Source organism: Tamandua tetradactyla, chromosome 3 (assembly GCF_023851605.1).
Source record: "Tamandua tetradactyla isolate mTamTet1 chromosome 3, mTamTet1.pri, whole genome shotgun sequence".
NCBI classification, from domain to species: Eukaryota; Metazoa; Chordata; class Mammalia; order Pilosa; family Myrmecophagidae; genus Tamandua; species Tamandua tetradactyla.
The window spans coordinates 189,766,681-189,791,239 of record NC_135329.1 but is presented as its reverse complement, the minus strand read 5'-3'; the positions used below and the strand labels follow the sequence as shown (position 1 = coordinate 189,791,239).

Below are 24,559 nucleotides of genomic sequence, written 5' to 3'. Positions count from 1 at the left end.
TTAGGACACCAGAAAACTTGGCATAAAGTAGGTATATCTATGTATATATTTCTGAACAGATGATATAATTTTCAAACTGTGTTCCATGAAATGCTAATGGAGGTTCTGAAAAAAAAATAAAAAAGATACAAGCAATACTTTCCCTTTTAAAATATTTTTATTACACATGCTACAGTTAGATAATTGTTATAATGACCAAAAGTAGACTGTTGTCGAGAACAACAAGTAACGTAAGTGATCATCTCATGATTAGGATTGCTGTATGCATTAGGAACTGTAGCTGAATCTGCTGTATGTGTTCCTTTAAGCTGAGCATATGATGAGATCCCAGTTTCCAGCCTCTCTTGCTATTAGGTGTGACCAAGTGATTTTGAGTGTAAGTGATATGCCCCATTTCCAGGCCTGTCCCATTAAAACCTCCTACAGGCAATCCTCCATGTTTTCCTTCTTTGGGAGAACTTGGATGGCACATATTCAATGTGGTGGACTCTTAGGACATAAGGAGTCTGGTCCCTGAGTCTCACCTTGGAAGAGAGCCACCCACTAGTAAGAAACACTTGTTTAGATTTTTAAATGAGTAAGCCATAGATTACTATTGAGTTATATGCTGTGAATTAGAGCTTTATCAGTTATAGAAGCTCAACTGTACCTTTTCTAATGCAGGTATAATGCGTGGAATATGTCAAACCCATTCCTAATACATAATAGGCATTCATCATCATCATCGTCATCATCATCATCATCATCACCATCATCATCATTTTTACCATTAGTAGTCAATGGGGCATGGCTAAAATGAACTAATTTCTTATTATTTTTAAGCAATTGACTTAAATTCGGATGACCTGAGGGCTATTGCAGAGTTTTCCTTTGATAGTTGCCTTTGCTTACTTTTGACTATTGTGCAGTATTAAGCTTAATTAAATCATTTGTAAAAAACATTTTAAAGAAAAATATTTTGAAAAATCACTTGAAAATCTAATGGTTTTAAGCAATTTGGATTGCTGGAAGAAAAGAAAAAATGGTGGTTACATATGAGACTTATCGCTTTGGTTGAAGAGCCCAAATTGTTGTCTAGTTATGATGTGGTACACATACACTTTCACACTGAAAAGAAAGCCCACTGTTAGGCCCCATGGGTAAGTGCAATATCTGCTGACTTGTATGACAGATCTGTTGACTCTAAGTTCTAAATGAAATCTCCATTTCCACAGCAGCTGGGTGAGGCCAACAGCATAGTTGCCAATCTCCTTGTTACCGCCATGGTGACATTGGATACCAACTTAGTGGAGATAGGGCTTGTGCTCTAGATTTCTTCAACCTGTCACCTATCTTTGGTTTTTATTCAGCATTGGGATTCCTTGTACATATAGGTGGTCCTCACTCTTCACATTTGAGTGGAATTGCAGAAGCAAGACCTTTATGTTTTTTGCATAATATGCTTGATTCGTCTTAAATTAACCATGGTGTGTTTGTCACTGTTAATGGCAAACAACTATAGCTTTGATGCATGTATACATACAATTTTTACAGGAAACGTTTCTATCTTCCTAATTCTATACTGTAGTGAAAAAACCATGTGTTTCTGACACAACCACCTTTCACCTTTTTTTCTGGATATGGCACTCCTATTTTCCTTGGGGGAGCCACCCACCCTAAACCATATGAGTCCCTCTACCATAGGTCTCCATCCCTACCTTCAAGACCGGGTTGTAACTTCAGTCTACCAAACAAAGGATCATATCTTTCTGCCCATGGGAACTGGTTCAAGAATGTGAAATTTATTCTCAATTCAGACCAATGTGAGTCAGACCCAATAACTTATGTTGAATAAAGAAATCTCCACTCCCTCAGTTCCCACTAGATATAGACATATGAGGAAGTAAGCCTGGGCCTGCTGGGAGAAATCTTGTTACCATGAAAAGCCTAAAAATAGAAACAACAAGAAAAATGCAGAACAGAGAAACAGCACAAAACAAAGATCTCTTATAAATGGCTGAGTCCTTTGATTCAGGTCTAAAACCAGGCGCCTGTGGATTTTTCAGTTAGGTGAGACTTATTGGCTTAAACCAATTTGAGCTGGATTTGCGGTCATTTGCTAGTTCCCTCCAATGCAACCAGGGCAAATAAAGAAGTGAAAAGTGTGCAAAGCATATCTATAGTATTAAAACCTATAGAGTACTGTGAATTTGTTCTAGAGCCCCCTCCATTCCATTTTGTCCTTTGTTAATGAAATGCATTACTGACAGATTACTCAGGTAATCTGCTCCTGGAGCACATGTTGGCTGCATGCTTTTGTGGAAACAGCATGGGCTTTGGACAGGAAATAGTGATGATTAGTGCTACAACATTTTAGCCATGTGACCCAATGATAAGTAAGTTCCTAAACCTCAGTCTCATCATCTATAAAAGGGCTACTATGAAAATTAAATGAGATTATATATGTACAGTACTTGATGCAGTTGCCCAATAAAGAATCCATTTAACAGACAAACTTAACCTTCACAACTTTACTTTCATCCAGCCCACATATCCTACAGTATCAACTGTACCTATTCCTGCCTTGGCCCAGTCATTCATTCATTCAACATTAATCAATTAGTCTCTATGAATAAACTTAGTCTTCCATTTAAATTACACATAGCCAAGGATCCACAAGATGGAAAGTAAAGGACTTGCAAACTGTAGTGGGACACTTTTTGGACCTTGGAATTTTTCTTTGCCTAAAAGTTTCCAAGAAATGTAATGTTGCTGAGAGTAGAATTGGCCTGGAAGATTATTGAGACATCCTTGCAAAGAATAACGGTTACTGAGAAATAATTGAGAGATCTTTTAAAAATCAATTTAAAGTGGTGATAAGAAAGATGCTTTGTAATCAGCAAGATACATTTCATTAAAGTATGACTTTGAACCTAACTTTGACATCCTCTTAACCGTCCCATGGTGTGATCATCTAGCTGTCTTATTCGTAGGCTATAAACAGAGATTTTATAATTTCTGTTCATTTATTCTTCCAAGAAATGATTCTTACCTATAGGGCATCTTCCAACACACTTAGGCATTTGTTGACAAGGTCTTTGAAACAATAGTGGAAATCAATATTTTTAGTTTCACGAACTAAAGGATCAAGTCATAGATGTTATCATTTGGAATTAGATTGCTCTGCACCTGCTGGTTTTTTAAATGTAAACTTATAGATGAGTTAAGCAGCTAGCACTGTCAGAGAAAAGAGGGAAGATGATTGAGAAATGTAAGTAGTGTGGAAGAGAGAAGAGTCAAACTCACAGAAATATTCATATAAACTCTCCAATCCATATATTCTTAATTTCCTGGGCTCTAATCTTTAATTCATGCTTTTACTATCTCCCCAAATACCTTATCTAGGTCTTTGTTTCTTTTTTGTGGGCATAGATAGTAAGAAATAGTGCAAACATCTACTTGCCATGCCAATTCCTGATACTTTGTCAATCCTCTAATAACCAGACACCAACAAAAAGGTACTAAACATTTATTAAATTATGAGTACATGAAATCAATCTTTGCAGCTATGCTCAAACTAGTGGTCCTAATAGCTCAAGTATCTGTAGAAAGGAAAGCACGAAAACCAAAAGATTGCCCCGTATTCACAGCTTATTATTAACTCTGACCATTACAGCCAATGTAACTTAAAAGTACTGTTATAGTTTTTCCCTATTTTGGCATTCTTTAGCAGATTTTCATTAAACTTTTCTTGGAGCATATTGCTATGCAAATTAATGCATTTTTGTCTGTCTGCTTGTCTGATTCGCCTTAAGGCTGCAAGATTCTTAAAAGTAGGGGTTAAATCTTGGTCATCATTATATTTCTAGGAGTCACTGTGCATAATAAGCGCTCAATAAATATCTGTTGACTGAGTGAAAAAGGCCAGTAAAAACTTCTGAATGGAATTGAACACAAACAAATTTATATTTTAATTTCCTTGCATTGAGGAATATGCCACTGAAAAGCTGTGAATGCTGAAAAAGACCTCCCATAAACTATTTTTAACATTTCATTAAAAAATATTAGTATATCTTCTCCCAAGAAGTCATTTTAAATGGGTTTTCTTTTTTCAAAGACGGCCTGGGGGTATGGTATTTCCCAAATCTACTAACATGCCAGCCATCTTGGTCTTTTCTAGTAAATGTTGCAATTAACATTCAAACCACACATTTTTATTTGTAGGTGCACAAGAACTTGCAAAATGAAAAATAACCTTAAGAATCATTTGATTGGCACTCAACACTCAGCAGCATGTAAAAACAAATTATATTCTATAAAATACTTGTCATAAAAATGTACAAGCATCACTGTTAAATGAAAACAAGTCAGTAAGTACCTATAGGATATCATGAAGAAAATGTATTGATTTGGTTTAAAACATGCATCCCTGGGGGTTAGCAGAGGTGGGTTATAATCTCAGTTCTCCCTGCTGCAGTCCTTTGAACAATTGACCTTCATCTTCCATCTTTGGGTTTTCCTTTCTTCAAGTGAAAAATAAGGATTTCTATCAAATTATTTCAAGGGTCCTTTCAGCTTTAAAATTCTATTCTATGATTTTTGAATTTCATGATTTTTGGATTGAAAGTTATTGAGAGAATAATTTCATTTGTAGAGTCTGCAGTCTGCCTTTTTCTCAGAAGTATAACCATTCTGTAAGGCTTCATACCTGCATCCACATTTTCACCAAAATGTGTTTGCATATGTTACTAATTCATCTGAGGACTTGCCTGTGATGTCATTTTGTTCTCTGTCTACTTTTTTTCAAAGTCAAATCCTGTTTTAAGTGATCAAAGTCTCTTATGCCTCTAATGGAGTTGGCTCTAAGTTTCTTGGATGCTTGAAGAATGCTGACACATAGGGAAAATTCACTTCCACTTTCATTCTTTATAACTGTGCTGTAAAGAAAAATAGTCACATCACAAGTATTCATTCATACAGCCAAGATTCCTTCTTAGGCCTCTCTTCAAATGGAATGAAATAGTCTCCAAATTCACATTTCGCTTCAGTGTAAAAAATTTTAAATTGTTGAAGTAAATGGAAAGTAGTTCCGGAAAATTTGCTATTTTGCCCTAAGGCCTTTCAAGGTGATATTTTACTTCCAGTTACAAAGAAACAGAGAGCTCAAATGCTATGTAGATTTTCTTTTCATCTTCCTACATAGTATGCCCATGATAGTAGAGTTTTCAGTAAGGAGAGACACTGAAGCAGACACATTTCTCATGTACGGTTGTGGTTGACTGAATGGATTGCACTAGAGATAATTGGACTTCCCTGTTTATTTTATAGAGTCATTTGCAAAATGTTCTTCCAGCTTTATTGTATTTTTTTCAACATTGGTTTAACAGTCAAGTATCCCATACCAATATATTCAATAGGAAGATGTAGTCATTTGATGTTTTGTAATAGTTACAACGATATAGGCAGTTTTAAAAGTGGTCGCTCTCAAAAACTTGGGGTATTTGTGTGACACCTCAGACTCAGAGTTAGAGCTCTGAAGCTATGAATGTCAGCACTACTCCACACAGGAACTGTTTAAAATATTAAAAAAGGGATCAGACTTTGACTAGAGATATGATGAAGCTGATCTGGCTACGAATAAGGTAGATGAGACTACAGGGTAAAGGATAATATTGTCCGTATTTTAAAACTTCAACTTCTGTGTGAGACCAAAGGGAGAGATATTTATTTGGTGCAAATTTTATATTTTGGGTAGCTCATTACCTAATTTCACTTGTACGGTCAGTTTAGTTGAACTGTAAGTTGATGGGATCTTGAATAGGGCATGAGATCATGTTGGTTTGTCCAGGTTAGTGTGATGCCCTGATATATCCCAGAGTAATCTGAGTAGTGAATAAAGAAGTATTTGCAAAGTCCCCTTGGGGGGCTGGGAGAAAGGAGGAAATATTCAACTTCCCCATTTGGAGAATTCCTGATATTCTTGCAAGCAGTGGGAACAATCAAATTAATAGGCTGAGCTCTTGATTTTGGTGTTTGCATAAGCCTACTTATAATTATGTGTAAGAATCACCCCCAGAGAACCTCTTGTTACTCAGATGTGGCCGCTCTCTCTCTAAGCCAACTTGGCAGGTGGACTCACTGCCCTCCCCTCTATATGGAACATGACTCCCAGTAGTGCAAATCTCCCTGGTGACGTGGAACAGAACTCCTGGGATGAGCCAGGACCCATCAAGGGATTGAAAAAGTCTTCTTGACCAAAAGGGGGAGGAGAGAAATGAGATAAAATAAAGTTTCAGTGACTAAGAGATTCCAAATAAAGTCAAGAGGTTATCCTGGAAGTTATTCTTATGCATTATATAGATATCTCTTTTTAGTTTATGGTGTATTGGAGTGGCTAGAGGGAAGTTCCTGAGCTGTGTTCCTGTAGCTTTGAGTCTTGGAGATGAGTGTATAATGATACAGCTTTTACAATGTGACTGTGTGATTGAGAAAGCCTTGTGTCTGAAGCCCCTTTTATCCAGGGTATGGACAGATGAGTAAAAAAATGGGTAAAAAATAAATAGATAATAGGGGGATTAATGAGTACAATAAATTGAGTAGGTTGAGATATTAGTGGTCAATGAGAAGGAGGGGTAAAGGTATGGGATATGAGTTTTTTCTTTTTTCTTTTCTTTTTATTTCTTTTTCTGGAGTGATGTGAATGTTCTAAAAATGATCATGGTGATGAATACATAATTATTTGCTGATGTCGTGAGTCACTGATTGTATACCATGTATGGACTGCGTGTGTGTAAAGACTTGTCAATAAAAATAATTTTTTAAAAAGCCAGGCTTAAAAAGATCAAAATGTTTTCAGGTAACAACTATTTCTTAGAGTAAAGCTAAAAATGTATTTACATAAAAAAAAAAGTCTGAGTACCCGAGAAGATAAAATTCACATTAGAAAATTATCAGGCATGCAACGTAGCATGAAAGTATGGCTCATAAAAAGAAGATAAAATAATGGCTCAAAACAGACCCAAAAGTAACACAGATATTAGAATAAGCATACAAAAACATTAACATAGCTACTGCATTTTTTATATTCAAAAAAGTTAAGTAGAAACCAGGAAAACTTTAAGAAATAGAATTTATAGAGCTGAAACTTCAAAATGTAAGATGAAAAATTAGCTGGATATATTTATTTGCAGATTGGATATTGCAGAAGAAAATGATAGTAAATTCAAAGAAATAACAATAAACACTATCCAAAATGAAAAAAGATAGAAAATAGAATAAAAAAAAGAACAGTGCATGAGCTATGGGACAGTTTTAAGCAACCCAATACATAGGTAATTGGAGTTCCCAAAGAGGAAGTAACAAAACTAAACGAAAAAATACAACTGAAAACTTTCCAAATTTGATAAACACTATAAATTCACAGGTCTGAGAAGATTAATGAAGCAGAAGCACAAGAAACACTAAGAAGACAACATCAAGGCACATAATAATCACATGGCTCAAAAGCAGTAAAAAGATAACATCTTAAAAGTACCAGGTGGCAGGGAGGTAATAAGAGGGAAACCTTTACATTCAGAGGAACAAAGATAAGGATTGACAGCAGATTTATTGTCAGAAAATATGAAAGTGAGAAGACAATGTAGCAATATCTTGAATGTACTGAAAGGAGGAAAAAACTGTCAACTAAGAATTCTATTCAGGTGAAAATATCTTTCAAAACCAAAAATTAAATGCTTTTTGTCACACGAAAAAGCTGATAGAATTTACCAACACCCTTGACCTACAAGAAATAATACAGGAAGTCATTCAGACAGAGGGAGAACTATACTAAATGCAAATATTGATCCACAAAAAGGAAATGGAAGGGTGCACCGGTGGTTCAGTGATAGAATGCTCACCTTCCATGCAGGAGACTTGGGTTCGATTCCCGGACCATGCACCCCCCCCAAAAAAAAAAGAAATGGAAGAGCACTGGAAATTTATAGATGGACAAATATATAAGATTTGTTCTTATTATTTAAGAGATAATGTATGACTTAGACAATAACAAAGCAAAATATTTTAGAGTTTATAACATATGCAAATGTAAAACGTATGATAACAATTGCACAAATGTCAAGAGGGCTGAAATTCAAATATACTATTGTAGGGTTGTCATACTATACATGAAGTAGTATAATATTGCATGGCAATGGAGTGGGATGAGTTAAAGATGTACACTGCAAACCATAAAGAAACCATGAAAGTAACAAAACAAAAATTAAAGTAAAAAAGGCCAATAAAGGATAAAACTGAATCACAAAGTTATTCAATTAATCAAAAGGAAGACAGAAAAATAGGGAAAGGGAACAAAGATAAAAAGCGACAAATAGAAAAAGGATCAAGATAATAGACTTTAACCTATTTATATCAATAGTCAAATTAAATATGAATTACTTAAATAGCCCAATTAAGATTCACAGATCATATCGAATGAATCAACAATGCTCAACTTTATGCTGTCTGTGAGAATTTCAAACATACAAACACAAATAGATTAAAAGTGAAATGATGAAACAACACATACCATGCTAACATTAACTGAAAGAAAGTTGTACTGGCTATGTTTATGTCAGGACAAAGTTGATTTTTTGAGCAAAGGATGTAAAGTCCTAAAGAAAGTCATTTCACATTGTGAAAGTGCCAACTTATCAAGAGTTCATAACAATCCTATGTTAATTCACATAATAAAGAGTTTCAAATAGAGGAAGCAAAAACTGCTAAAACTGCTTGAAGAAATAGACAAATCCAAGTATCAGTCAAAGATTTCAATAGTCATCTCTTAATAACGGATAGAACAAAATAGACAGGATATTAATACAAATATAAAAGATTTGAAAACAACATTATCAATCAATTTGATCTAACTGAAATTCATAGAATATTATACCTAACAACAGAAAAATACACATCCAAATGCATATAATTTGAATTAATCTGCATTTGGTGTAGCGACATCTTGAATGTACTGAAAGAAGGAAAAAACTGTCAACTAAGAATTCTATTCAGGTGAAAATATCTTTCATATAAAACATGAAACAAAGATAGAATGTATTCATGGTCATTAAGTAAGTCTGAAGAGTGGTGCAAGGATGGTTCGTTAGACTTCTTGCCTGCCATGTAGGAGACCCGGTTTCGATTCTTGGCCCATGCACTTGCCCCAAAAAGAGAAAAAATAATTCAACAAATGGTGCTGCAATAACAGGATAGTCACAGGGAGAAAGAATGAAATGTGACCCCCACCATGCAGCATACAAAAAGATTAAATAGCAATGAAAGGATTCAAGTAATAAGACTACATTCTTTTGTCTGTGGAATTTAATTAGAATCCAACAACAAATAGATACCTGGAAAATACCCAATATAAACTAATTAGCACAATCTAAATATCTTCTAGATCAAAGAAGAAATCAAAAGAGAATTTGGAAAGCATTTTAAATTAATATGATTTATGTAAACACAATATGCCAAAATTGGTGGGATGACATTAATACAATACTAAGGGAAATTTATAGTACTAAGCACCACACTTGTATTAGAATAGAAGAAAGGACTTAAGTTGATTAGCACAGCTTCCACTTCATGGAATGACAAAAAGAAAAGCAAATTGAACTCAAAGGAAGTAGAAGAAAGGAAGCAATAAGGACCAGAGCCTTCATCGATGAAATAGAAAACAGAAAACAATAGGGAAAATCAATGAAACCGAAAGTTGATTCTTTAAGAAAGAATTGTTAAACCTCTCATCTGACTAAATTGATAAACCTCTCATCTGACTAAATTGATAAACCTATCAACTGTCTAATCAGAGAAAAGACAGATAAGAGAAATTATCTACATCATGAATGAGGAAGATGACATAATTATATAATTTGAAGATATTAAAAGGATAATTAGGAAATATTAACTTTATACCATATTTTCAACAACTTAAATGAGATGGTATAATTCCCTCAAGACACAAACTTCCAAAGCTAACTCAAGAAGAAATAACCCAAATAATCCCATATCTATTTAGTAAATTGAATTTAAAAACCTTTCCACAGAGAAAATTGCAACTTCAAAAGTTGTTACTGAATTCTACCAAACATTTAATGAAGAATCGATAGCAATTCTGCACAAACTCTTTCAGACAACTGAAAAGGAGGGAATACTTCCTAACTCATTCTGTGTGGCCAGTAATACCTTGATACCCACACCAGATAAAGTCATTACAAAAGAGAAAACTACAGTTGAATATGCTTATAAACTTAGGCATGAAATTTTTAACTAAATTTTAGCAAATCAGATCCAACAATATATAAAAAGGACAGTACATCATGGCCAAGACAACCCAGAAAGGTGATATCTGAAAATCAATCACTGTAATTCACTGTAATAACTAACTAAAAAATAAAACCATGTGAGCCAATACATTTCTGTACCATATTATTCCATTTATATAAATGCTGGGAAATGAAATTTAAGGTATAATGACAGAAAGCAGAGCAGCACTTACCTGGGGATGGGATGGGGCAGAGAGAGACTGGAGAGAATTACAGAGGGGTGAAAGGGAAGTTTGGGGAGTGATACACGAAAGCATATGTTACTTCACTTTGGTGATGATTTCACAGGCGTACGTATGTCAAGACTTATCAAATGGTACCCTTTAAACATAGGCAGTTCATGTTAGCTATATCTCAATTAGGGTACTTGAAAATATTAAAATGTTTTTAAACATAATGATGGGTTATAAAATGTTATTAATGGTTATCATAAACTAAGAGAAAGAAGACAAAGTCACGAGAAACAATCCCTTTACCAGAGTAGATGAGTAAATAGGACAGTGATAAATGATGAATGATTGGCAATAGTTATGTTCACTGCACTTTGTGTTTCCTGTCATTGTTGTGCCTCCTCAAGCAATTCTTACTCTCTGTATAAGTCAGTTGAATTCACTTTTCAATAATCATGACTTTGTTGTAGGACATGCCTTCAAGTTTGACCATGCTTGACAGCTTAATCGAAATACTATTTCCCTACTATCTCCCATCTATTTCTGCTTTCAGGTGCTGGGAAGCCTGTGTTTGCCCTCATTGGGATTTAGCGTTCCTAAATCCTCTCTGACACAAGCGACCTTGCTTTGACTCCAGGTCCCCATTTGACTTCTGGCTTCCGGGGGCATTTTGATATCTGACCCTTCTTTTCCCACCTTGCCTTGCTTCTTTCAGGAAGCCATTGGCTGACAATTATTTTCCCCCTTTTTCTCCCTCCCCCCACCCCACTTATCCTTCCTAAGAAAGAGAACAGACTTCCTGATAGACACCTGAGAAGAATTACAGGGTCTCAAACTCGGAGCATCAGAATCACCTAGAAGGCTTGTTAAAACACAGACTGCTCCTTCCCATCCCAGAATTTCTGATTCAGTAGATCAGGAGTGGGTTTGTAAAATGATATTTCTAACCTAGTTCCCCAGATAATGCTGATGTTGCTGGTCTGGGGCTTTCCTTAGAGAATGTCTGGTTAAGAAATTGGGCTTTGGGATTTGATAGAGCAGGGTTCAAATCCCATTTGTGTATCTGAGGGCAATTGGCTTAATTTAGCCATGTCTTAGTTTCCTCCCCCTGCAGATTGGTAATTATATTTGTTTCCTCTTGTTAGAAAGATTAAATATGGTAATACCTGCAAAGCTTGTAGAATATATAAGGGTTTAATAAATGAGAGCTAGCGTTACTTATGTTGTTAGAATAATTATCATTATTAGACAAGTCTGATAAAACATGAAAAGAGCAAGAGTTTCTCTTATAATTGCCACCAGCCGACACTCTTTACATTTCAGTTTCCTAGCATGCATTGCCACCCACTCATCCTTTCTCTAGCCCTATCACCTGCCCCAGGTGGTCTGTCTCTCTTTCCCTAGTCTAGTACCTTCCAGCTACCTTCCTGTCATCCAGGGTTTGCTGTTCCCCACATTTAGATTAATTGGGTCTATATTTTATGACTTAGTCATCTGATAAACAGTGAATGCTTGACATTGGGAAAGGCTTTCTTGAAGTTCAAACGTATTTTTAAACCTGGTACCCCAGCTATCGCCCTCAAATTTTTAGTGACTTTAATTATGGAAATTCTAAAAATGAAAACAATTATGAGCATGTGAGCAATATGAATGTGTAGGGGGCATGAGCCTTGGTAGGCTGGAAGGGGTCTACCACCTTTTTTGATGGCTTAGCCAGATTTTTCAGTGCATCTTAGATAATACTCTGTAGGGACTTGATTGCTTCACTTAGCCTAGGAATCTGACTATTTACTGAGACTTAAGACAGAATCCAAGTAAGTTTTTACTGTCAACTTGTAGTAATTCTGGCTTGAAAGCTCACATGCTTTTCTCTTCACTGCAACTTTCCTCCTATGTCGCTATTTTGCTGTCATCTTTCTCCATTCTCAAAGAAACCATGAAACCAATTCCATGCAATGAGGACAAAGTGAGCACAGACATCCAGAACCCCACATCTTCTGCATGTCACATCTATCCTAGTGCCCTGTGTCTTGGTCCTGTTTTAAATCCCAATGCAGAATGTTGGAGAGAGGCAGTCATTTAAGATTTGGCTACAACACTGCAGACAATTTTGCTATTTAATTACAGTGGAAACTAACTAAGGCTAGCCTTGGAGAAGGCAGGTGTGTTGCTTTATGGACCTTTCTGCAGAATGCATAAAAGCAATGGGTGAAAGGAAGAGAGAACTCAGCGTTGGCTGGTTATCTAACCTGACAAGCAGCAGCATTTACGACTGCTGTGTGCCATGACCTTGTACAAACGAAGCTCATGTAAACAAAGTAAGTATGCGTCGGGGATCTTCCCATTTCTCTTTCCTCAACTGAGTGGTGCCCAACCATAAATATGTTTCCAAAGAGGTTTAACATTTCTGATAGACTGATTTGGAGCAGGTCTGAGCTACATGTGTATAGAGGTTTTAGTGCAAAGGCTTCCTGCCTCAGCCATGGCAATTGTTGGAAGATTTCTCAATCACCACGTGCTAGTTGGTGTAGTGGTTAGCAAGTTTCCTTTGTTTCCATTTTATGCCATTTTTTTCCTGATTTTTTTCCAGTCCCATAATTTGATTTCTAGAATTAGGTATTTCCCACTACAATCAGTTTTTCTCCCTCCTCTCTGAAAGCCAGACACATTTTCTGATCTCTTAATTATGTTTAATGGATCTTCCTAAACACTGTCAAATCACGTATTCGGTGATTCTAAAGAAGTCCAACCACGTATTTGTAGAGAAAATATAACCTTAGGAACAATACTCTTTAATTGTTACATTAATTTTGCACTGAAGTGACTCATACATTACACATAGTAAGTTCTTAACAAACAGAAGTCTAGATGTCTGTGGCAAGATTACAAGGAGAAAAATGTCATGCTGGCCTTAGTTTCCCCTAGCAATCAGCAGGTCTCTTCTAGATCACCTCACAGTGCCCCCCATCAGCTCACACACAGTGGCCAATCATGGTGTTAACCTAAGCCTCACTTAATTAGGAAAGAAATCCTCTGATATGTCCCCTCCTTCCTTTTGCATAATGCATTCTAGACTCTCCCTAGGGATATTCTCTTTGAAACAGAAGACTGATACTTTTCAACAGATAGTTTAAAGATGGCCCAATGCATCAAGTTACTTATTTAATTATGGCTCTTCCCAAGGAACAATATAGGTGTTCATTCATTTATCCAAAACATGTATTTCTCCCTACTATGTGTTGTAGTTAGTAAGAATACAACAGTATCAAAGCAGATAATAATCCCTGCTCTCATAGAGGTTACCCTGGGTGAGGAGGGCAGGCAAGTAACTAACTAGATAAAATATATAGTGTTCAGAGGGCAGTAGGTATGATGGAGAACAAAAAAAGCAGAGGAAGGGAATAGAAATTAGTTGTTTAGGGTATTATCTTATAGCTCAAAGAACCATATGGGGATTAGGTCATGTGGGACAAGTGCCACTCTGAGGATCCTGGGCTTCTAGTGGGGTCTGACATAAGCAAGGAGAAAGGGCATCATGAGATTAACCTCAAGATCTAAAGCCAGACAGTGAGGGTGAAGCTGTGACTATTGGGAGAGGATGGGTTGGTATCTTTCTAAGGACACCCAGAGTTCTGGGGTCCCTTCATTGGTAAAGAAGGGACCCCAGTGGGGATGTGAGGCCCAAGAAGGGGTGATCTTATCTGTAAGAAAGGGAACCTTGGAATCTGTGCCTGAGAGATGGGCCCCTTAAAAACCCTTGCGCTAGACTTCTGAAGCTTCTGAGGAAGCTGGAAGGATTCCCTTCTGCAGGCCTTCCAGATTTATTTCCCCCGACTGCTTTTGGAGGCATTCTGAATTTACCTTGTAGCGTTTGATCTGACTTCACAAGGTCTACATTGATTGGTGATGAGGACAGGCAGTGCAGGTGGTAGGGTACAGCTTGCCCTGGGCCTCAACCTCTCTGTGAAGCCGGGGCTTCTACGGTTCGGCAATGCTGACCTGAGGTGAAGGAATGAATGCAACTCCCTAAGTGTCTACATCAGAAAGAATGTTTGGATGAAGCAAGACTCTGTGCTTTAATTTGATTCCAGGTGTTGACTGTGAGCAGTGACCCATTAGTCTCGGGTGACTTTTGAGAGCTAAGTGCACAACTAAATGAGGAAGGACCTAGCAGGTCATTATGGACTGGTGGCTTGCCATGCCCGAGACTGAGCTGTTGTGTTACACTCAGTTGGCTTATGACCAATGGCTTGAGCTTCCCTAATGATATGAAATTATTTCTAGGTATTGATGACTTTTGGTAAAACAATGCCTTGGCTTCCCAGTCAACCCCCACTCCCTTTAATTATTCCTGAAACCAAATCTAACTTCCAAGCAACCTGCTTAGTAATACCAATTGCCCATTTACTTTTTCGCCACAACTCACAGATGTGCTTTATTAGAGATTGCTATCTATGGTGCCTAGAAGACAGCAATGGTCTATTAAAACATAATTGAAGAAAGGTTTACGAATAAGGCATGAGGTAGGTTTAAGAGTAGAAACCCACAGTTATATCTGGGGGATACACTCAACACTATGGCTGGCTACTATTTATTGAACCAGATTATCTGCAAGATTATATGAAAATGTAGGTGCGTACAACCACAAATGGTTCTGTCTCTGATGCTCCATGGTGTGGTGCGCTGAACGTTAAATTTCACATGACAATGGAAGGTGTGAGAGTTGCTTCCTAGTATGTCCATTCTCAAAGGAGATGTGTACTTTGTGGGGTCTTGACTCACCATTCCAAACAATGTATGTGGTGGAAAAAGTCCTTTATCATTTCTCATCTTGTGAGACAGGGATACTGAGAAACAGTTTAAACATTTGCATGTGTTGGCCTTCCTCTACGTTTTCTGAAAGACCAGGTAGCCTGACAATTAGCAAGAAATGAATAATGTGGCATTAACTTTCATTGTGTCAACACTGTAAAGTAATGCTTTTAAAAATCTCATTTGATAATGAATGAAGAGGGACTCCCATTGATTTAAAAGAAGGTAAATATAAACATTTCCTTCCATATTTTAGGAGGAAGCTTTACGAGAAAAAAGAAAATTATTGTTCGGGGCTCATTAAAATATCTATTTATAATTACTCTGTTTTGACATCTACTTTATGCTGATATGATGATTCTGACCTTCAGTAATGGAGTCAATGAAACGCAGACTCCGAAACTGCCTTTCAGCGGACATGCTTTCATCGTGGACTATTTCTGGGGCTCTGTAACAAATGGTTGTGTACAATTGACATAAACATTTTTATCTCCAGTGTGTTTATTTTATATCTGTCTTTCACTTCTTTCTAATTCTCTACGTAAGAGGAGCTCGAAAACTATTAACTTAAGGTAAAAGAGCTGTATCCAATTTTCAAACTCTAGAAGGCTGATTTTGTAAAATAGCTTCATAAAAATGTAAATGATATACTTAAGTGAATATTTTAGCAGTTGCCTTATAAGGTTCATAGAATGGGCAATGAAGCTTTCTACAAGCTTTAAAAAGAATTCCATAGTTAAAGGAGTTGAAAGGTCAAGTGGTAGAATTATTAGTTTGTTAATTAATTTATAGGATGCAGGTTACATCAATGAATTCTAGTGCAATTTCTAAGTGGCATATCATTTGTAATTACACAAATGGCGAGGAAAAGCTTTTATATGATCTTGATTCAGAATTTTTCTATTTTCTCTTTTAAATAGTAATTTTAAATCATAAGGATAATATGTTTATTGTTATAAATTTAGAAAATATAGGCTAACAAAGGAAAGAAAATAAAAATGATCTATTAGTCTCTTGTTCAGAGTTAACTACTATGAAATATTTTGAAGTAATCCCTTCCAGTCTTTTTTCTATACAAATGATATATTTTCTTTTTAACAGAAATAGGATGTTATTACATTAATAAGATTAAAAATATATATGGTCCACTGGTTTAATTAATAATATCTTGTGAATATGCATTTTTCGTGGGTGATGTTCTCATTTTTTTGTCTATATTATTTGGAATGTTTGCTTAGTAATGAATGCAGAGATAGTATGCTTTTTTAAACAGCCTCTTGCTTTATTGTTGAATACTTAGGCTTCAGATTTTTTCAAAATTTTGTTAGTACAAAGAACACTTGAATAAAGTCTCTATACATACATTTTTACCTACTTATCTGATTATTTCTTTTTGACCAATTTCTACAAGTGGCATTGCTGTTTCCAAAGTCTGCACAATTTTGTTGCTCTTTTGAGAGAATATTTCAGTTTATACTTTTAACAAGTGTGCATGGGAATGCCTGTTGCATTTTGTTTCCAAAATTAGATACTATCTTCTTTTAATATATGAAGAAGTTTATGGATAAAATTATGTTATTTAATTTCATTTTAATCCTTCCCTTTATAAATCCTTCATTTCTTTTATGTTTAGGAAGGCCTTTCCTACCCTGAGGATAAGTTAATGTTTATATTATTTTTAAAAATTCCTTTATGATTTCATTTTTTTAGAATAAGATTTTAATCCACTAAAATTTGTTTTTATATAATTGGGAAGATAGGAATATAATTTCACATGATTAAAATTTTTAATACTTTATTGAATGACCCATTCTTTCATCAGATACTTGGATGCCACCTTAATGGTATGCTAAATTGATACATATGTGGGTCACTTTTTGAGTTTCTATTCACCTCTATTTATCTGCTTATTTCTGTTCTAAATACCACAGTTTAAAATTATTATATCTTTAAATATTATTCTCTGTATATGATAGGTTGACTTTTCAATCTTTCTAAATGCATTCTTTATCTTGCATTTAAAATTCTCACATGAAATAATTATTTTGTCAATTCAAAAAATAAAAGAATATCACACAGAGGATTAGATAAGATTGTCACTTAATTTATACATTAGAGAAACAGCAACATAAAAACAGTTGTTTTTACATTTAGAACCTGGTTTTTCTCCTTATTTTATGTTATTTTTTTATTTCTTAGTGCGGTTTTATGATCTTTAAAAACTATATTTACCCAAAGTATTAATATGTATTTTTATATTATTCTTTTCTTTAAAATGTAGATCACCATCTCTTGTTGCTAAGTAGATTTCAATTACTTTCAAAATTTTTGAAACATGAAAAATTTTCAAATATTTTTTAATAATAATAATTTTTTTAATTTTAAAATGTTATTTTATGAGATGCAAAAGATAAAAGACAGGCAAGTGCGATCAAATTAAATTGTAATCAACTAAAAATGTTTCATTGAGTAGGTAAAAAGGAAATATCTTTCGATTATCAAGTGAAAACATATTAAAAGAGAATTTAAATTCATAATTTTTCTACAAAGTTTCTCACCACTGCTTACTAATAAGGAAACCCATAGTACAATGTAGAAAATGAGTAGTATTCCACATTTTTCTTTCACACGTGTAAATAGAAGAGGCATTGCTGAGGGGAAAGATTTATGCCCTTTTAATTTCAATATGTATTGGCAAATTTACACATTCATCAGCAATATGGAAGAGTACCTGTTTCACTACAATCTTCCTCAAAAAGTGGGTTATTAAATATTTTTTATAGCAAATTGGCAAAAATTTGCTATAAAAATGGCATCTCAATTCTTCTCTCTTTATAAGTGAGTTTGAGCAATTTGTTATATGTTTAAGGGCCAAGTTTGCTTCATTTTTTCTACAATGTCTATTGAAGTCCTTTGCCTATTTTAAAAATTAAGTTGCCACTCTTTACCTTTATCAATTTCTAAAAGCTCTTTATATATTGGGAAGACGAACTCTTTGAGATATAAAATTAATTTTCCCCAATTTTTAACTGACGTACAGTTTTTCTTCCTTTTTCTTTCTTTAGGGGGAGGAGGTGGAAGGTGGGGGTGTGGGGGCTAGGTAGAGTTTTTGTTTGCTAGTTTTTTAAAATCTAGCCACTCCAAGATTATAAAGCAATTTGCCCACGTCTTCTTTATATACTCTTTCAGGAAAATAGCTTAGTTAAATCTTTGTTGAATTTGAAATTTATCCATAATTTTTAGGGCAAGCAATTGATTAAAATTCTTTTTTTCAAACAACTACCCTGTTGTCCTGACACCATTTCTTTTACAAACTATCTTTTCTCCATGCATTTGAAATGTTACTTTATTATACACTAATTTTTTTTTTCATTGGCAGGTGCTGGGAATCAAAGGCAGGTCTCCGGCATGGCAGGCGAGAGCTCTGCCATTGCAGCACCATTGCCTGCCCTATGCACTAAATTTTCATATGTAGTTAGGCCTGGTTAAAAACTTTGAATTATATTCCATTGGTGTCTCTGCATTATGTACCAGTGCTACAATTTTAATTATTGATATATATATATGCATGTTATTGAGATCTGTTTATTAATTTTGTACCCTGCTATCTTTCTGAGTTATCCTGCTCATTATAGTTTTTCAGTTGAGAGTCTTGTGTTTTCCAAGGATAAATCATATCATCTGCAAATGGGATAATTTTACCTCCGTTTTTCCATTTTTTATACCTGAGTTCTCTTTTCTAATTATATCAGCTAGTTCATATCTATTTGTCTCTATCGTATTAAAATAATGGTGAGCAGCGTATCTTATTCCTTACTTTATTGTGAGTGTCATTAGTGTTTAACTATTAAGCATGGTTCTGCCTTTTGCGCTGAGATAGATATATTTTATTATGTGAAAATTACCCATCTAGTCTTATTTTTTCAAGCATTTTAAATAGATTTTGTCAACAGATTTTGATAATTTATATTTAATACCTTTAAATATACACAGAAATAATAATATGATTTTCCCCTTAATTTACTAATAGGATAAATTATATTACTGGGGTTTTTAATATTGAACCATCTTTGCAAAACTGTAATAAACCCCTTTGGGTAAGGATGCAGAATTATTAGATTCTGTTTGTCAACACAGATATACGTTCCCCTCCCCACAATCTGAAACCCCAAATCTCTAGAAACTCAAAGTTTTATAGTGAGTTCAGCATCAAAACTCAGTTGGATTAAAACCTGATTTGTGATTATATGACATTCCTCTTATATCATTGTCTCTTTCGTCTGTTTATCCTATATTTTTTGTTGCAAAAACTATACAAACTGCATTCCCTCTCTAATATAAGACAACCGAAGCTAAAATAGACAACCCAAGGGTTTCAGATAGGGAATTTTATAACTATGGGTTGTTTAGGACTTCCCCTAAATGCTCCCTCATTCTTTTATAGTTTGTAATCCTTTGGTTTATGTAAATATGGAGCTGCATATTAAAAAAATGAAGTTTCCTTTGTGTCTCTCCTCATTAAGAGCTTGAGTATTAAAAATTTTTTTATAAATTAAATTTTAAATCATAAAATTTTTAGTTGTAAAATCATATTGGTTTGTGAAAATTTCATTTAATACAGAGGTCCATGAAATAGTAAGTCCAATTGTCTACTTCCACCTTTTCACTTCTACTCCTCAAGAACTCTCTGGACACAGTATCATCGCTAAAAATTTGGTATGTATGCTTTCAGAAGTTTCTCTGTGCACATACAAAAATAACATAAATGGATTTAAAAAATAAAAATAATCCAATATTATTATTGGTGCTCCCAAATGATTTTTGTATTTGTAAACATTTGCATTTTATTTACAAAATGTCTGTTTGTATAAATTTCTGTTGTTTTATTACAGAAATTATATTTTATATAAATTTATATTTTATATTTGTAAATGTTTAATGCATTAAAGATGCTAGCTGCTTTCTCTTCTCCCTTTACTTTCTCACTTCTACTCTCAAAAAATAGTCATTGAAACATTGTTAACATTCTATTAAATATCCACTTAGCTCTTTTCCTACGGTAAAAAGTTAATATCTATTTAAATTATATAACATTTAAAAATAAAATATTTTAAATATATATAACTTGAAATTTGTGTATACTAAACATATACTATGATCACTATATAATATAAATGTATACACTACAATATAAAGAGCACTGTTGCATGTCCATTACTTGTTTATTTTATCTAACAGTAAAAAATGTCAGTATAGTCTTTTCTTTTGCATGGGCAGGCACCGGAAATTGAATCCAGGTCTCCGGCATGGCAGGTGAAAGCTCTGTCTCTTGAGCTACTGTGGCCCACCCGGTAATGTCTTTTTAAAAGCTGAAATATATTCCCTTACTCCATTGAAGGACTATTAGGTTTTCTCCCAAATCTTCATTACAACAGAGAAATCCTGCATGCAGCACAAAGCGTAAGAAGTAGAATTGATGAGTTCAAATTACATGAAAATTTTGATAGAAAATGCCTCCTTAGAAGTTGTTCCAACATTTTCTTAATCCTTTATCAACCTTTGTCTTAATATATTTGCAATATGAGCAACCTACAAATTATTATCCAGATAAACCTGGTATCTTATTATTCTATTTTTCACTCTCTGATCCCCTTTAAGACTGAGATTAATTTTTACGTGCTTATTAGACCTTGGCTTTTCTTCTTCCATGAATTTCCTTTTGCCAAATATGTCCTCTTCGGAATTGTTTTTCTTCCTTTTTTTTACTTAAAAGAGCTCTTTATATATTCAGGATATTAATAACTACATGTGGCAAACACGTTTTTGTCCATTTCAGTGAGCTTTAGTAGTTTTTGGGTGCCTCCAAAATCACTGGTTCTTGTTTGTACTTGGCTTATCCTCTTTGTTGCCCTCTTTCTTTCTATTTGTACTTTAGGCTAGTATATTTCCACCCTTATTTGCATTGATACTAAATCAAAAGAGAGTAAGAGAAATACAGTCAAATATTTGAACAGGGTTTATAACAAGTTCAGTCACAAGGAGATGAAAATTCTTGACTAAAATGTGTATGGAGGATTGTGTGGGTGTTTCTGGTATACTCCAATTTTTCACGCAGTAGCTTTTCCTTCAGTACCATAACAATGATTTACTGTATAACCCAGTGAAAATAGACAGACATACAGGCTGATGAAATGTGAAAAATGCAGTTAGTCATTTTGAAGTTCCAATGATCAAATATTTAGAGAACTGGCTGCATGTATTTTATCTAAATGTCTGGCATTCATATACATGGATTTTTAATGATTTGGGGCAAAACTGTTAGTGTGTATGGACCACTGAAAAATAGAGTGAGTGGCTATGGAAGTTGAAATTAATATTAATTTGGATTCAAAGGTAGAGAATAGGCATTCTCGGGCTTTAGACATAAATACAAAGACAAATGTAAATATAAATAATAGCCACATCTTTAGTAAATGTGTGGTCACTTTCAAAATAGGTGAACTATTTTATGACATTTCAAACAGGAATGTTTTCTTTAAGCAGATACTGTGCTAATTTGTTTTTTCACATTAAAAATAAAACACCCAAAGAGTGCTCATTAATTTGACCAGAGAAGCCTGGGACAGAAGATGGGTCAAAGTAATGCAATCTTGAGGGGGAAAAAAAGCAGTCTGGCTATGTAATATTTTTCAGACAGGAATTTAAATCGCTAACTTTTGCAGATGTGTAGAGAAGGGAGCAGTAAACGTACTAATATTTTAAAGACACTGAATTCCATTGTCAATCTCCCCACTTCTCCCCAAATAAAAAGATTTTTAAATTAGCTAAATAAAGAATCTTAAGGGTGGGTGTGGCTGATGCTGCAGCTTAATACCTTCATATTATATCTTCAGTGCTTCCTGTTCTTGGCAAGTTATAATTCAAGAAGGCAGAAATATTAAATATCTTTGCCAGTCAAGATAATCAATATTTATAAAAACTGAAAATTATTTGCCTGCCAAACTCATCAACAATTTTAAAAATTTAAGAAGATGTAAAGTTTCCATCAACAAATGAATGGCTAATCAAAATGTGGTACATACACACAAGGTGGAATATTATCCTTCCATAAGAAAGAATAAAGTTGTGAGACATGCTGCAAATTGGAAGAACCTTGAAAACATGCTCAGTGAAGTAAGCAAGGCACAAAAAATTATGTGATATCACTTATAAGAAGTAGGAAATTCGCAGATTTAGGAAGCAGATTAGAGGCTAGTGGGGGTGAAAAGAGAGGAGAAAAATATGATAAAATTAGAAAGAAAAGAAAAAAGGAGAAAAGGCCCTATCTAGTTAGCCAGGAGGACAATTTTGTTTGGAAAAGGAATACTGAGAGATGTAATTGCTGAACTTTTAGAATCATAAATAGCAGTTACAATGAATACTGAGTTGTCAAAAAAAAAAGTAGAAAATATTATGACTGTTTACAAATTGAAATTCATTACTTTCTGCTTTGAATACATAGAACAGATTTTCTTGTCTCATTTAAATAGAAGAGAATAATAGAATACCTTACAAATAGTTTACCATGAAGAATTAATCTCACACAGAATGAGAGCCCTTTGTGTTGGAAATTTAAGAAACTGTTCTATGTATGCTGTGTCATAAGAAACATCTGTTGTTCTCCCCACCTTTCTCTGCATGGCTCATCTGCTATTTCTGTTTTCTGGGCCAGGCTTAGAAGGAGAGGAAGCGAGACTGGGGCTCAGTCTGTCATAAGGAGTCTTCAGTGGTCCTTGATATGCTCTGCGTTGACAATTATTAAATGCTACTTTCTGAGCACAAGTGACTAATCAGTGGCATTCAAAAAATATGTAGAAACCTTATAATGTTATATTACAATCAGAGTTGGTCTTCCTACTAATTCTAATTTGGGTCCACTTCTCTTATTTAAAAAAGAAAAAAAAAATTGTAAGTGGCAAGAGGGAACAGAAGTATTTTTGTAGTCATTCATAAATGAAAAAATTGGAAAACTTAACTAACATACCTTGTGTGTTCACCACACGTTCATTAGGGCTACTAATGCGTTAATAATTAATTAATTAATTAAATGAAATCCATTTATTATATATTGTTATTTTTGTACAAAGAAGGTTCCATTTGAAGACAAATTTCTACTCTGGCATGTGATGCAGAAAAATAGAATCATCTTGGGTGACCGCAAATTGGGTGGGACTAGTTTGTAGTGGCTGATTTCATATTTGACTTAGACATTACTTCTGGATAAGCTTTGATAGGTTGTGGTGTGGGGTACCAAAATGGTGTGATAGATGCAGGTTTAGAACCTATTTCTGAAAATTGTCTTTAGTCTGCTCTAATTCTCTGAGTATGCCATGTGCCCAGACAAGAGTTTTTAACAGCTGTGTTTTCTAAAAGTGAGACAATGCTAATCAGGACCCCCTAGGGAAGAAAGGATCCTCAAGGATATATTAAGACAGTTGTTTCTAGAAAAAAAAAAACAGTTTTCAGTCAAAGACCTTGTCAATCCTATTTCTGAAGATTGATTAGGTAGCTGATTTTTTCCCCTCCTTCTATCCTTGGAGAAAATGAGAAAGAACAGGTCCTCTTCCACTTCAGACTAACCATTCATACACTTTATGACAGCTAGGTCTCCCCTGAGCCTTCTCTTCTCCAGGACAAATTACGCTAACTTCTTTAGCCTGTCCTCATAGGTCCTATCATTAAATCGTGGTATTCTTCTTGTATCATTTCCAGTTTTCTCACAATCCTTTTAAAAAATAAGACCTTGAATTCGATATTTTTGCATATGTTATCTGGGTTAAAAAATTTCTTTCCACCATCTAATTCAGACAGATGAGCACAAGGATAGTTGGATTGCAGAAAAAGAGTGGGGAATAAGAAGAAAAAGAGAAGCCAGGTGAGCAGTTTAATATTCAGCTCAATGGATTTGTATGGTCAGAAATAGTAAAAATTGTGCCTAGAAAAATGTCATAGGGATTCTTCACAAATCCTTTGGAAAAACAAAAATGCAAAATTATTTTTAAAATAGAAAAAAAAACAGTTTTTAAAATAACCAGATATGCTTTTTTTATCTCTAATTAAATAACCTGATACCTTTTTTTGCTAATTGTCTTCCTGCAGAGGAAAAGATTAGTAAGTAACCTAACATAATGACAAATTCAGAACAAAAATATCTGCTAGAGGAAGATGAGTACTGCTAACTCAAGAAAAGCCATAGTG

General features: G+C 34.5%; 1 protein-coding gene across 1 annotated transcript in view; it reads right to left on the bottom strand.

The window, feature by feature from the left end:
* The window catches only part of VWC2L (von Willebrand factor C domain containing 2 like), a 149,398-nt gene that overhangs the window by 94,952 nt on the left and 29,887 nt on the right, over window positions 1-24,559 (bottom strand). The gene's annotated exons all lie outside the window — the stretch shown is intronic.